Source organism: Phasianus colchicus, chromosome 1 (genome assembly GCF_987193195.1).
Source record: "Phasianus colchicus chromosome 1, bPhaCol1.hap1.1, whole genome shotgun sequence".
NCBI classification, from domain to species: domain Eukaryota; kingdom Metazoa; phylum Chordata; class Aves; order Galliformes; family Phasianidae; genus Phasianus; species Phasianus colchicus.
In genome coordinates, this window is record NC_143436.1 from 2902612 (window position 1) to 2915599 (window position 12988).

The following is a 12988-nucleotide window of genomic DNA, read 5'->3' on the forward strand; positions in this document are numbered from 1 at the left end:
CTCTTTTTTGAAGTCTGGCCTTAAATTGGATTTTCTCTCACCTTCTGCTGTTTTCTCAGTGTACTCTGTACTCTTTCCCAGCAGTCAGTGGTACAAGAAATTCATTTATTGTCAAGGATTGGCCTTATACTGCACATATTTGCTCAGATAGAAGTCATCGGCTCGCCTTCCGGCCATGTACAGAAGGTTATCGCAATAACTGTAAAGAATGGGATTTTACTTTTCCTTTCAAATGAACACTTGAGTTCTGTGGAATTGGAAGGGGCCAACTAGATATGAATGCGTGAAGCAGGCCAGAGTTTTTGGCTCCTCAGCTCTGGGTATCTAATGAAAGTTTTGATTAAAGTTTCTGTGGCTGAGTCCTGCTTGAGCAAATTCTTTTCTAACCACCATATGGAATTCCCATTGGTGAGAGCTCATGTGGAGGATGCCACGAGAATCTTTATTAAAAAAAATAGTGATTGCTAACAGAGATCAGAAAGGAGGACTTGGCTCTGTTCAGCAAAACACTTAGTCATCCAAAGATATGAGTACAAAGTACTGAAGGGTGTAGGAGTTGCTTAGGACTGAGGACTTCAGGGTTTGGACTGTTTGTATCATTATTATGTATTATTTATTAATAATAGTAAATCTAATCACTACTTGGAGGACAGGACAGTTGGCAACAGTAACTCTATTAGCCAAAATCATGAGTGTTTCAAAACACCATCTGTTGATGGTTACCTCTAAGCAATGAAAATAGAAACCAAACTTACATACATTGCTTACGATGGAGCAATCCAGGACTCCAGGACTCTGGCTGAGGACACACGGCTGGGCATAGACTTTATTATTTAAAGGACAACTGCTTTTCAGTGTTCCTATTTATTTCTGTGTGGATGTCTTGGCTTCCTTTCCCCAACAGTCTTGTAAATTACCACATTTTTGTCATATGCAACCATTTATTACTAATCCTAAATAGAAATATAGGACAAAAATGTCCTTTTTGCATCACCAAATGTGTCTCCCAATTATCACAGGCAACCACATCATATGGAGTGGAAAGTATTCTGCTACAACTACCTGAGCAATCTTTAAAATCAAAGAAGACATCTACGTTTAAGGTCTCCATTCCGGAGCAAAGCCTAGTATTAAAAATATAGGGCACAACACATATCAATTTAACAGAAAACCCTGTTAATGTTGCAAAGTAAAGCACTTGAAAATTAGGGAATGACAGATTGATTGTTGCCATGGTGAAGTCCTTGAGAGCATTAATCACTGACTTGAGTGCTGGGATTGAATAGTGTGTAGAAAAGAAAGCACGTGGCCACACACAGAAACACAATGTGAAAGCAAAACATCACATAGCTGCTCATTAGAGGAGTACCATTATTCTGCACACTGAAGATAGGTGTCCTGTGGAAAGAAACAGTGTGGGATCACGTAATTAACATTCTACATCATGCATATGCACAGTGAATGTTCTGAGAGCTTGCTGGCCTCTCTGAACATTTGAGCACTTGAGTATGAAAGTTTGTTCTTTTATGCAGTTGTGATTGAATGAAAAATCTGCATTCATTTCTCCTAGAAAAGATGTGCACTGACAGAAGATTTGTTATAGTTCGTACTGCTTCATTTCAGCCCAAGGGTCCTCATTTACAGTGGAAGGAGGGCAACATTCAGACTACAGAAGGCATGCTTAAGAGCCTGAAGATTTGGGTCATGGCTTCACTGTAAGGCAGGTGAGCAACTTGTGGGGCTCTGGTTCTGCTCCCTTGGCATTTTGGGCAGGAAACCTTGTGGAGCACACCATGGAGCTAGAGACAAAAGTGGAGCAGGGCTGGGATGAAGATGTGCACCAGATGTACAGGATGCTCCACAGAGCATCTTCCTACAGTGAAAACACTGAGGTCCTCTCTGCTTTGACACAAGCATGCTGTGTGATCTTGAGCAAGACACTCTTCTGCTCTGCACCTCAGCTTTTCTATCTTTAAAAAAGGGTAACAGTGCTTAACCTTCCAAACGTCTTTGTGAGCAATGGGTAAAAATATATTTAAGCTCAGTATATTATACGGATGCATTTATAAAGTAATTCAGGATTTTTCAAAACAGCAATCTACATTTTAGATAGCCATTTTTGTTTCTCTCTCCCTGCTTTGTTCCTTATTTACCATTTTAATTGATTTAAAAAAAAATCTTACTCTTTTACTGCTCATTTATGTGAGCATTGGTTGCCCTTTACTCACCAGTCATGTTTAATATTCCCAATTTTTATTTACCTGCTATTTACAAACTGCCTAATCAAACAGATTAACAAGCAAGACTCAAAACAAGACAAAAGATCCTGTGTTAGTCTCCTACTGAGTAAATAATCTGCTTGGGTCATGTATAATTAATCAATCTGCAATTTCACAGTCAACCATTCCTGTCCATCCTGGCAAACAATACAGTGCTCTACATTTTGTTGTAGTTGTCTCCTGCAAAAAAGCTTAACAGGATGACTCTCTGGAGAAGATAGAGAACTGTCAACACAAACTGGGGTGGATTGGGGAAGGATGGGTGGATGAGTGGAAGGGCCAATGTGTGACCACTGTTCCCTCTGCTAGATTGAGTCAAACTCAGTGATGGACTAGACTTGTACTGGTAACTGCCCACAGTGGATGTTCTGACCTCTGTCAGAAGGAATAAAGCTTGACAGAAATTGGTGTGACAGGTTGCTTTGAGGCATGAGAGCCTCAGCCAGCTTGCATTTCTGAAAGTCACACTTTCAGCACAGGCTGAGGGGCTTAACACTGGCAATATCATAATATGGTTTTCTGAGTTACACTCTCTTGTTTGCATAGGATGACCCCACACAGATCTGAGTGGATACCTCATTTTCCAAAGCAGTGTGAGAGTTTGTTCCCTATCTTTGTCTTCCATGTGCCTACGATAGGCAGGTGAGTTGATAGAGAAGTCCTAGCAGTCGCAGGCATAGTTTTTTAATTTCAAGTCATTAGATCACCTACTTTGACTGATGCCATTCACAGATGCCATTCATACAGTTTCAACCACTTAACCACTTACAAATAACTTCTGCCTTTCTGATGAAGAACCTGTGGTGCACACGCGAGTAGGAGATAGAAGGTTTACCCCCTCCTGTGGGTTTGTCTCAGTTCCTTGTAGATCTGTTCTGCAAATTGCATGACTTAACATCCATTTGCTATTATATTTTATTCTCTTAGACTGAAAAGCTCCAATATTTTCTCTTTGTGAGAGTGCTTAAGCACTACAGTCAAATTACCTATCAATCTTCTTCGTGTCAAGACAGAAACATCAAACTCTCTGATTCACTTTCAAGCTTTGTTTTAACCTTTTAATTGTTTCCTGAACTCTTATCTGTCCCACCTCTACTTCTAGAATACTTCAAAATTTTGGGGGCAGAATGCCATTACTTGTGTTACTCATGCTATATGCAGAGGTAAATTCACTTCCTTACATTAGTTACACTACTCATGAATTGTTTAATCTCCTGTTTAATTATTATGGCACTTCACTAACTTAGCTGACAGCCTCTTTGAAGATTTACTACTGGAAAAGTAAACAGTGTAAATGGAATACCCTGGATAGCAAATAGAGGACTTTTCCCCATTGTTTCCCACAGACTATGTTTTGTTTAAAGCTACTATAATGAGATAAAGGGAATGCAGGTACTTTTCAATTAAATAAAAATGATCTCCCTGAGGGAAATTTTTCAAGACTATTGTGTGAAGAAAGAATCTAATGCTACTCCATTTTCTTTTTGGATACATGAAATTAAGATCACTTGAAGAACAAAATACTTCTAGCTTCAGGCAATTTCTAGCTAAGTGATGTTGATCCTTTTTCCTCCAATATCACTCAGGGCATTAGATTTAATCAAAGGTTTACTTTTCTCCCAGATATTAACCATAAGATTGAGGCCAGTTCACTTGGGATGAGTTTCCCTGTGGAAATGACTATAGGAAGAGTTTCAATGAAGTCAGTATTCAGAACAGCTAAGTATTGCTTTTTCTCTTGAACACCAAGCTACTAATAATAGCCTTCCATTTTGGAATAGTTCTGCATGCATCCTATGTTTCATACTTTGCCTATGAGAATGTTATTTCAGACTATCTCAAACAATATAATAGGCATGCCAAAAAAGCTTTTATAAAAGAAGAAATAAAGTCCTTTTAGTAGCTGTGTTGATGATATTCCAACACATGACGACTTCTCTAATGCTTGCTGGAGGGATTGGGGATCATGGAACCATAGAATGACTTGGGTTGGAAAAGACCTCAAAGATCACTTAATTCCAGCCTCCCTACCATGGGCAGAGTTGCCATCTACTAAATCAGGCACTAGATCAGGTTGTCCAGGGCCCCATCCAGCACCTTTGAACACCTCCAGGCCTGGGGTGTGCAGAGCTTTCCTGGACAGCCTGTTCATGTTAAGGTTTTGGGCTGAGGCTGAGTTCTTCAGCAGTGGAAAGTTTACGTATCACTTGGGATGCTTGGAGAAGCAGATTCCAGGTCCTCATGGAGAGTCTGTCCCTTCAATCTGTAGTGTTGTGTATCTCTGCAAAGCCCACCACCAATCATCCTTTTGTTACTTGCTCACTCTGCCCACTGTGCAGGCCTGTTCTGTGACAAGGTGCCTGTCTAGGTGGTAAGGAAAGCATAAATAATATGCAGAAGTATCAGATAACTGTTTTCCAGAGAGGAATTGTACATTTCAGCCCCAAAAAGTTGAAGTAGAAAGGGAAGCATCTAATGATATGATGGAAGAAGAAGCGAATATTAACTGAGATTACTTCAAATCTCTCTCTCTTCAGGCAGAGCAGAAAGAATAGATAATGATCAAAAAAACCTGCTTCTGCAAATGCAGCTCCCAGCCCTTGTGACTCAAGCCCCAGTGGAGCGAGGCCACAGAGACTATCAATGCTGAGTCCTCTAGCCCTTGATGCTCTCTGCAGGAGGCACTTGAATGTGTCTAAGATGATGCTACAGCCCAGCCAAGTTTTCTGATGAATAACTCCATAGGAGGCAAGGCCTGTTGAAGGTCATGAAACGTTTCTGCTGACATTGATGTTAAATACTAAATCCTTCTTCTTTTGTACCAAAGCAGCTTGAACCCAGCTCTGTGCTGCAGTCCCAGCCACTTGTCTATTTATGAAGGCAAGTGCAATGAAGCTGGCACAGAAGACCACCTCTGACAGGCAAACTGTGTCTTCAGCAATCACCTGAATCCATGAATCTCTTTGTGACATCCAGTACAATCCAGTTATAAACTTCCTCTACTAAGAAATTAATTTTTGTAGTCCCTTAGACCTTACTGTGTATTAAAGAGACAATTTCAGGAAAAACAACAATCCAAAAGATGAAAACAAAAAGCTTTGCTCTTTGCCCTGCATTGCCAGAAGCATCTTAATTTATTAAAAAAAAAAAAAAAAAAAAAAAAAAGCAGATAAAACTGAATTTTCATTCTTTGTTTTCAATAGGCTTTTAGAAATTGAAGTGAGGCTTCAATTTCTGTGCCAGACTTGAAGACCTTTCTGTATGTCCAAATATGTTTGTTTCTTCCAAGTAATTTCACTGTTCTAATTCTTTGTCCTGCAGACCCTGTCACATTGATAATGTAGCCTATTAATGTGTAGTAAATGTGATTTTTACCATCAGTTGAAGCCCATGGGCTTTGTGCTGACCCAGCACTGCAGCATCTCAAGATAGCTCTAGGCTTGCTGTGGGCTGAGCTGGGTGTCCTCATGATCACAAATGTCCCCTGCCCAAGGGACACAAGCATGAGCTCCGTGGCCAAGGGCTGGGAAATGGGGCAGCTCTGGCACTGGGTATCTCTGCCACTGGCACTGGAGATCAGGGGAAGGGGCAGGAGGTGGGAGAGGATGATGAAGATGGCTTTGGGGATCCAAGAATGAGGAGGTAGAAACCTCACCACTGGCATCATAGTCTTTCCAAGAAAGGCCTCAGGGTGGAGATGACTTGTAATTCTGTCCCTGACTTGGCTCAAAGGAGACTGAACCTGTCAACCCTGGGATGCAGAGGGATGCTGGCAGGATGAGCATCACACCAGAGATAAGGGGAATGGAGCAAAAAGGCTTTTCTGCATAGCAGTTCAAACTGCATTATTGATGAGTCTTCAAAAATATTAACTTGTTTGGACTACTATAATGTTACAATATTATCTGGTCTAACAAATTCTTTGTTCTACTCCATAACATAAATTTCAGTGCAACAACGTTCCGGGCCTCTCATACCACAGAGAGGTGATTAGGCTTTTCCTTGTAGGTGTCTTCATAGATAGCATCATGGATGCAGGGCACTGTTTCAAATACCTGAGCTGTCTGAAGTTGAGCTTGATTTCTTCAGAGCAGACATGTGCTTTGCTGTTAGACCTCATGTTAGGCATGCATTCCTTCTTTAGGAATACAGTTGCACCGGGTTGTTTTATTATCTCTAAACATAATTCAAGTATGGGTGACTTAATTATGAAGCTCATTTGAGTTTAAGGGAACTAACCTCTATAGGAAGATACAAGCTGTGATAGGGCCATGACCTGTGCTTTTTGTGATCATACACCCATCTGCAGATCTTATCCACCAGCACTCTTCTGAGAAGTACCACAGACACCTCACTGGGCCAGGTGAATAATTCTGTTGCCTAAAAGCAGCAGGAGATTGTTGTCACAAACTGGATGAACCACTCAAGGAGACAGACCACAAGCTTTGTACTGTGTGCCTCTTTTGAAATAATTTGAGAAATCTATTTGTACAAGATACACCGGACACTATGAAATGTTTCCAGATGCTCTCCAATTGGAAAAGGTGCTCTATAAAACTCAAAATATAACCTAGAATAGAAGTGCTTTCATGTCTGACTCATCTGATCAGACACAGAGGAGTGCATGAATGCACAGAGCAATCTGAAAGCAAACCATAGCCTAAAAAATGTATTGTCAGAGTGTGAATTCAGCTCCCTGCACAATGTACTAGGCTGTGCCTGGACTGCAGATGTTTCCTTGTAACAAAAGTTCTAATAATTAGTTCTGCAAATGATAATTTGATTTTTTTTTTTTTTCCCCTGAGTGTTAGTTTCCCTTTAGAAGTACACCTGTGGTATGCTAATGGAGGAAGAAAGGGAAATATTCTTAGCTTATCCCTTGTATCTGCCCCTGCTCTTGCCCTTGTGTAAACTGCAACTCAGGAACTCCGAAGTGGCACAGGTGAAGGAAGGATGTGGGCACCAGATATACCTCTGGCACCTTTGAAAACCAATCTGAGTTGCTGCTGGAACTCTGCAACACTCTTTACTTGCACAGATGCTTTCAGGTGGAACCCCAGATGGATCTACTGTTCCTGTTAAGCCATGGTCTGCAGGAGACAGCTTCCTCACTTCTATTTGGGACTTCACCAATTACTTTTGCTCTATCAGCGCCTAGCACCAGAACACTTCTGGTGTTCAGTTCATACATCAGTGTATACAGAAAGCCATATAAATATTATTTACCTAACATTGTACTTTTGCGCTTGCAGGCCTTATAGCAGTGTTTGGTAATTTCAGAATTTCTCATACTGTCATTGCTTGGAATTGATGGAATCATGTTTCTTTTTCATTTATTCAGTCAGTAAGGAAGGCCGAGCTCATCATCTGAACAGGCAAGCTAGATAAGACAGGTTTGGAAAAGAATTTTTATTGTTCCAAAGATTTCGTATTCAGATATTATAGACTTGAGTAAATTCTAATTGTGTTTCTAACTCTACATTTAATAAATGGACCATGGAGAAGGAAAAAAAGAGCTGTGAGCAGTGGGAGGAAAAACAGGAAATGAGACCATGAATCAAATCTGGTCTTGGAAATGACAGGCTGGCTACAAATCCTGCAGCTCACTTGCTACTGATGTGAACCACACTACTCAGATAAAAGTATATCAACATAAATAATCACATATTAATATGACATAATATTAATATATTAAGCTTGGAAGCCCACAGGCAAATCCGAGGGTCCTGAACTGCACAATATGCACTAACTAAATAAGCTTTGCAACAGCTTCCTGTGGATAATGCTGCAAGGCATGGAACCCAGGGTGCCCTCTATGGAAAGTACAGAGATCTCTGGGGTGATTTGAGTATAATCATAATCCAATATCACTGTGTAGTAGCCAACAGGGAAATAAAGAATAGTAAAATAGCCCAGGTATCCTAGAACTGATCTTGAGGAGGTAGTGGTATTCTGCAAATGGCACTCATCACATGGAGGTCTCAAACATCAACTAGAAATCCAGTCTCACGCTGCAATGAGTATGATGAGTAGAATTTGGCTTTTTTGCTCAGAAAAATAATTAGTTATTATTTATTGATGAGGTTGTTAACTTTCATTGCACAGGAAACCAAACCATATAGATGTGGTTCTCCCTGTCATATCAACTGGTAATTGTTGCAGATAGGGTGCTACTGAGCGTGTGGCAAAATTCAAGAGTGCCCCTGTCTTAAACTAATGTGAATAAAACACTGTGAAAAATGAAACAATGATTGCAGCATTGATTCTGAGATAAGCCATGGACATTCAGCCTCTGTAAGAGCTGAACTAGAATTGAAAAGGAATGTATTCTGCCCTCTATATATCCAAAGCTCTTAAATATGTATGAAAAACTCATTTAGAAGAATTTGGTGGTTTAGCTTAATGTGTCCTGTAGCTGTAACAGGTACCAAAAGTAGTACCAAAGGAGGCAGCATCTGGTACACCAGGAATGCACTGATGATACATTATTTACAGATGAAGTTTCATCTTAGAAAGCACCATGGGCTGTTACATCCAACAGGAAAAAGCAATTTCCAGACCTGGAGAGCTTGCAGACTTTGCAATTCTGGTCAGTGCTGACAGAAGGAATCTAGGTACTATCAAAGTCCTTCCATGCTGAACATTACTAAGGACTAGATTACCATCAAGGGACAACCATTTTAAGTCCTACAGTACAACACAGCTCACTGTGGCAGGGACTGAACAGGATGACCCTCTGCAGAATAAAAACTCACAGCGGGTGTGCAATGAGCCTTTTTATGTCACCTCACCTATCAAGTGTTTTCATGGCATTTTATAAACCTTGAGACAACAGTCTGAAATTTAATACTGACATGTTCCTGGGTTCATTGGGATTTATTTGTTAGTGAATGTCTGGCAACCCTGTCCTTCACTACTATGTGGCTTCACATTATAGCTAACATTTTGAGTATCGAGTGGTACGAGACCTATTTCTACCACAAAGGAATATGTTAAGGCAAGAACAAATCCAGACTGGACAAGAGCACTGCTTTTTAATGAAGTATCAGTTGTTTATTATCTGTCCATAGAAATGACTGGAGTATGTGGAAAAGAACACAGCACCATGAGAAGTAAATGTTTTTAATCTAGTAAAATACTGCTTGTTTTTCAGCTACATGATGAAATATTTGAAGCCTAGCAGTTTGAGATGGATTTTCAGCTTACACAATTCATAAATACTTTCAGATCAAACAAGAATCAGAAGCAGTTAATAAGCTTGTATTGATTGCTATATTTTTATGTGTCACTTTGCTCTTGCATTATCTTTTCTTCTTAGTAGAAAAGTATTCTCTAGTAAGCACTAAAGAGAACTGATACGTAAGACCAATGTTCTGCTTTGGCACTGACTTACTGGATGTCCTTGGTCATGTCACTTTATCATATATATCTCAGAAAAGTTTTGCTGTGACTGAAGATTAGGATGCAGTCATTTGAGGTAACACACATCAAAATAAGCCTGACTTAGCTGCACAGAACTCCTGTAGATGGATTAACACTGCTGAGTAATAACGGAAATTATTCTGTGCTGAGCTCTTTTTTGATGCTTTACTTACGTCTGCTGCTTGCACTAGTTAGTCTAAACTAGGTTGTTGTTTTTTCTATGCCACAGTGCAGCCAAATCTATATACCACATTGATAAACACTAGTCTTAAAATATGCATGTTACTCATGAGAACATGTAAACCGTTTGAAGTTATACACAGAACAACTTTTTTTTCTATTTGCAAATCACTTGTGAGAGTTGCAAAATAAACATGAGTATTTGCCAGTTGTTAATGAATGTTTTTTCATCTGCAAATGTGAAGTAGCTTTTTCTACCATTGATTTGCAATAGTTTTCATCTAGCAATGTCCTTGAAAGAGCTCTCAAATATGTTTGACAGTCCACCAGAAAAGCTTCTGACATATAGATTGCTCTGGCCTGCAGCAAATAGTCTTTCATTTCCATCTATTATAGGGGAACCATAAATTCTGGGGTACCTCAGCCCTGCTTTTGTTACAGTGACTGAACCTTATGGACACATTAAAATGACCCAAAGCAATTTGGGGTTGTAATTTCTGACCATTTGTTCTTTAAGAATGATCTCTCCCCTTGCCCACAATCTATGCATATATTACAGAGTTCTGTAATTCCAAGTCATTCAAAGCAAACATAAAAACCCACAGTAGGAAATAGGTGCTGTTAAAACCTTAATTCCTAAATATAAATCTTTCTGCTCAGTGAGACATGGGTATTTTCTCAGAACTTTCCAAGCAGAGGAGAGGACAAATATATTAGAAGACATATATTCAGGGTTGAAGAAGGCATTCCAACAACAGTTCCATAGCTAACTGAATAAATACAATTTGACCCTGGTGCAGAAAAAAAATACAATACCCTCAGCTTGCCGGTGCTAACAAAGTGTCATGCCAAACAGATACACGGTCCATTTATTCCCTTAGAAGTTTACAGCTACATGGGTGTTAAATTTCTAATACTGACCCTTCATAAAAACTACTTTAACATTTATAAAAACAGGCATCAACATTACGTCACATATATCAAGAGAACAGCTCATCTGTCCTTGATATAGTTTCAAGCAATTTTTATTTGGTAGTAAAGTGGCTATCAGCCAATGCTTCAGCAATATCTTAAGCCCCAAGGAAGGCAGATACTGCTGAAATGCCAGCTGACAAACACTTTAAATCCAAACAAAAATTGCTTGAAAATATATTGAGAACATGTGAGCAGTACTGTTGATATAACCAACATGATGTTTATATCTACTCAGAGAAATGAAATGAGTCAGTTGACACAGGCTGCAGTAATCCACTGTGATCAGCAATAAACACATTGGGACAGATGTCTTGCAAAGGAGTGGAAGGGATCAGTGTCATTCAGTACAAATAGGACTGCCTTCCTCGAGCCAGGAAGAAGACTTGGAAGAGGGCAAAAAAATCTGCTGTACCAAATGCATCCCACTACAGTAAACCTGCTTTAGCAGGGACTTGGACTTGATGATCCTTACTGGTCATTTCCAACCTCTACAAATCTGTGATTCCATGAAAAAAAGACTTTGCAAATTATTATTGTTATTATTATTCTTCACCAGTGCAACACGTCCCAGAAGATGAGAGAGGCTTCATTGTGCATTATATCTTGGCTAATAACAAAATGCAGTGAATGGGTAAAATAAGTGAAAAGGCCAGATGGTAGAGGAGGAAGAATTCATATATGCTGGAAAAGACTTGGGGGTTCTGGTGTATGGTAAGCTGGACATGAACCAGCAACATCCATATCCTGGGCTGCATAAAAAGCACCATGGTCAGCAGGTCGAGGAAGCTGTGTTCTGTGCTGGTGAGAACTCACCTGGAGCACTGGAGTTCAGATGTGGAGTCCTCATTACAGCAGAAATGTGGACCTGTCAGAGTGTGTCCAGAGGAGGGCCACAGAAAAGATCCAGGGGATGGAACATTCTCCTTACGAGGACAGGCTGAGAGAGCTGCTGCTGTTCAGCCAGGAGAAGAGAAGGTTCCTGAGAGACTTGAGAGCAGCATTTCAGGATCTAAAGAAGGGGTATGAAAAAGAAAAGGACAGACTCTTCAGCAGGGTATGTTATGATAGGATAAGGGGAAAAGGTTTCAATCTAAAAGAGAAGAGATTTTACAGGAATAGTGGTGAGGCACCGAAAAAGGATGCCTAGAGAGGTGGTGGATGTCTCATCCCTGGAGACACTCAAGGTCAGGCTGGATGGGGCTCTGAGAAACCTGATCTAGCTGTAGGTGTCCCTGTTCATTGCATGGAGTTGGACCTTAAAGGATGACCTTTAAATTTCCCTTCCAACTGAAATAATGTTATGATTATGTGATATATACTTGCTATGTAAATGTATTCCTTGCCTCACGTTTAGGACAGAAATTCAGAGATGTTTCTGACATTACTGGCATCCAAAATGCAGTGAGTTTTCCGAGGTTATACACCAGAGAACACCTTGTTCTCCTCTCAGGCCTCTCCCCAGCACAAATCTCTGCAGTTCTGGCAATCCAGGCAGGCCACCAGCCCCATCCAACCTACAGAACAGATGTTATCTGCAGAGCAGCCAGATCCAAGTGAATCTTTTATTTTAGGTTGAAGAGAAAATACATTACGTGCTACTAACATTATTCAGCTCTTGGAACGAAGATTACATGTCCAAAGGGGTAATGGTAATTAGTGAAAGGAGTTAATGGTCCAAGAGGGTTAATGGTAATTTTATAACGTTATAAAAATGGATTGAGGTGCCAATTTGGACTAGATGACCTTCAAAGGTCCCTTCCAACTCAAACATTCTATGATGCAGGCTGAGGGCTCCAGCACAGCCTTGAGGAACACTTCTCACAGGGGCCTGTCCTGAGGCACTGTAACATCTTGGGGATGACAGACGCACAACTACACCCCAAATCCAGAACGTACCCTCACAGAAGTTTAGCCACATCGGGCCACGACGAACGGCATTTCCCCGCGTACACAGCTCCTTCAGCCTGGGGCCGGAGAGAACTACACTACCCAGCGGGCCATGCGCGGGAGCCCCGTACTCCGTCCCCGCCTCTCAGCGCTAAGGATCCTGGGAGTAGTAGTCTGTCCCCCTCCCTCGGGAAGTTTAACTGAAAAAGTTTCCGCACCCTTTCCGGGTGCCTCGCCGCTCTTCG

The 12988-nt window shown here is 40.6% G+C and overlaps 1 long non-coding RNA gene across 4 annotated transcripts in view; it reads right to left on the minus strand.

The window, feature by feature from the left end:
- Positions 1-12979, minus strand: part of LOC149919332 (uncharacterized) — a 34006-nt gene extending 21027 nt beyond the window's left edge. For all 4 annotated transcript variants that reach the window (XR_016463442.1, XR_016463441.1, XR_016463440.1 and 1 more), the window contains exons 1-2: positions 12753-12979; positions 11670-11865 (exon numbers count right to left, since the gene is read on the minus strand). This is a non-coding gene — a long non-coding RNA (uncharacterized LOC149919332). The remainder of the gene's footprint in view (positions 1-11669; positions 11866-12752) is intronic.
- Positions 12980-12988: the final 9 nt, after the last annotated feature.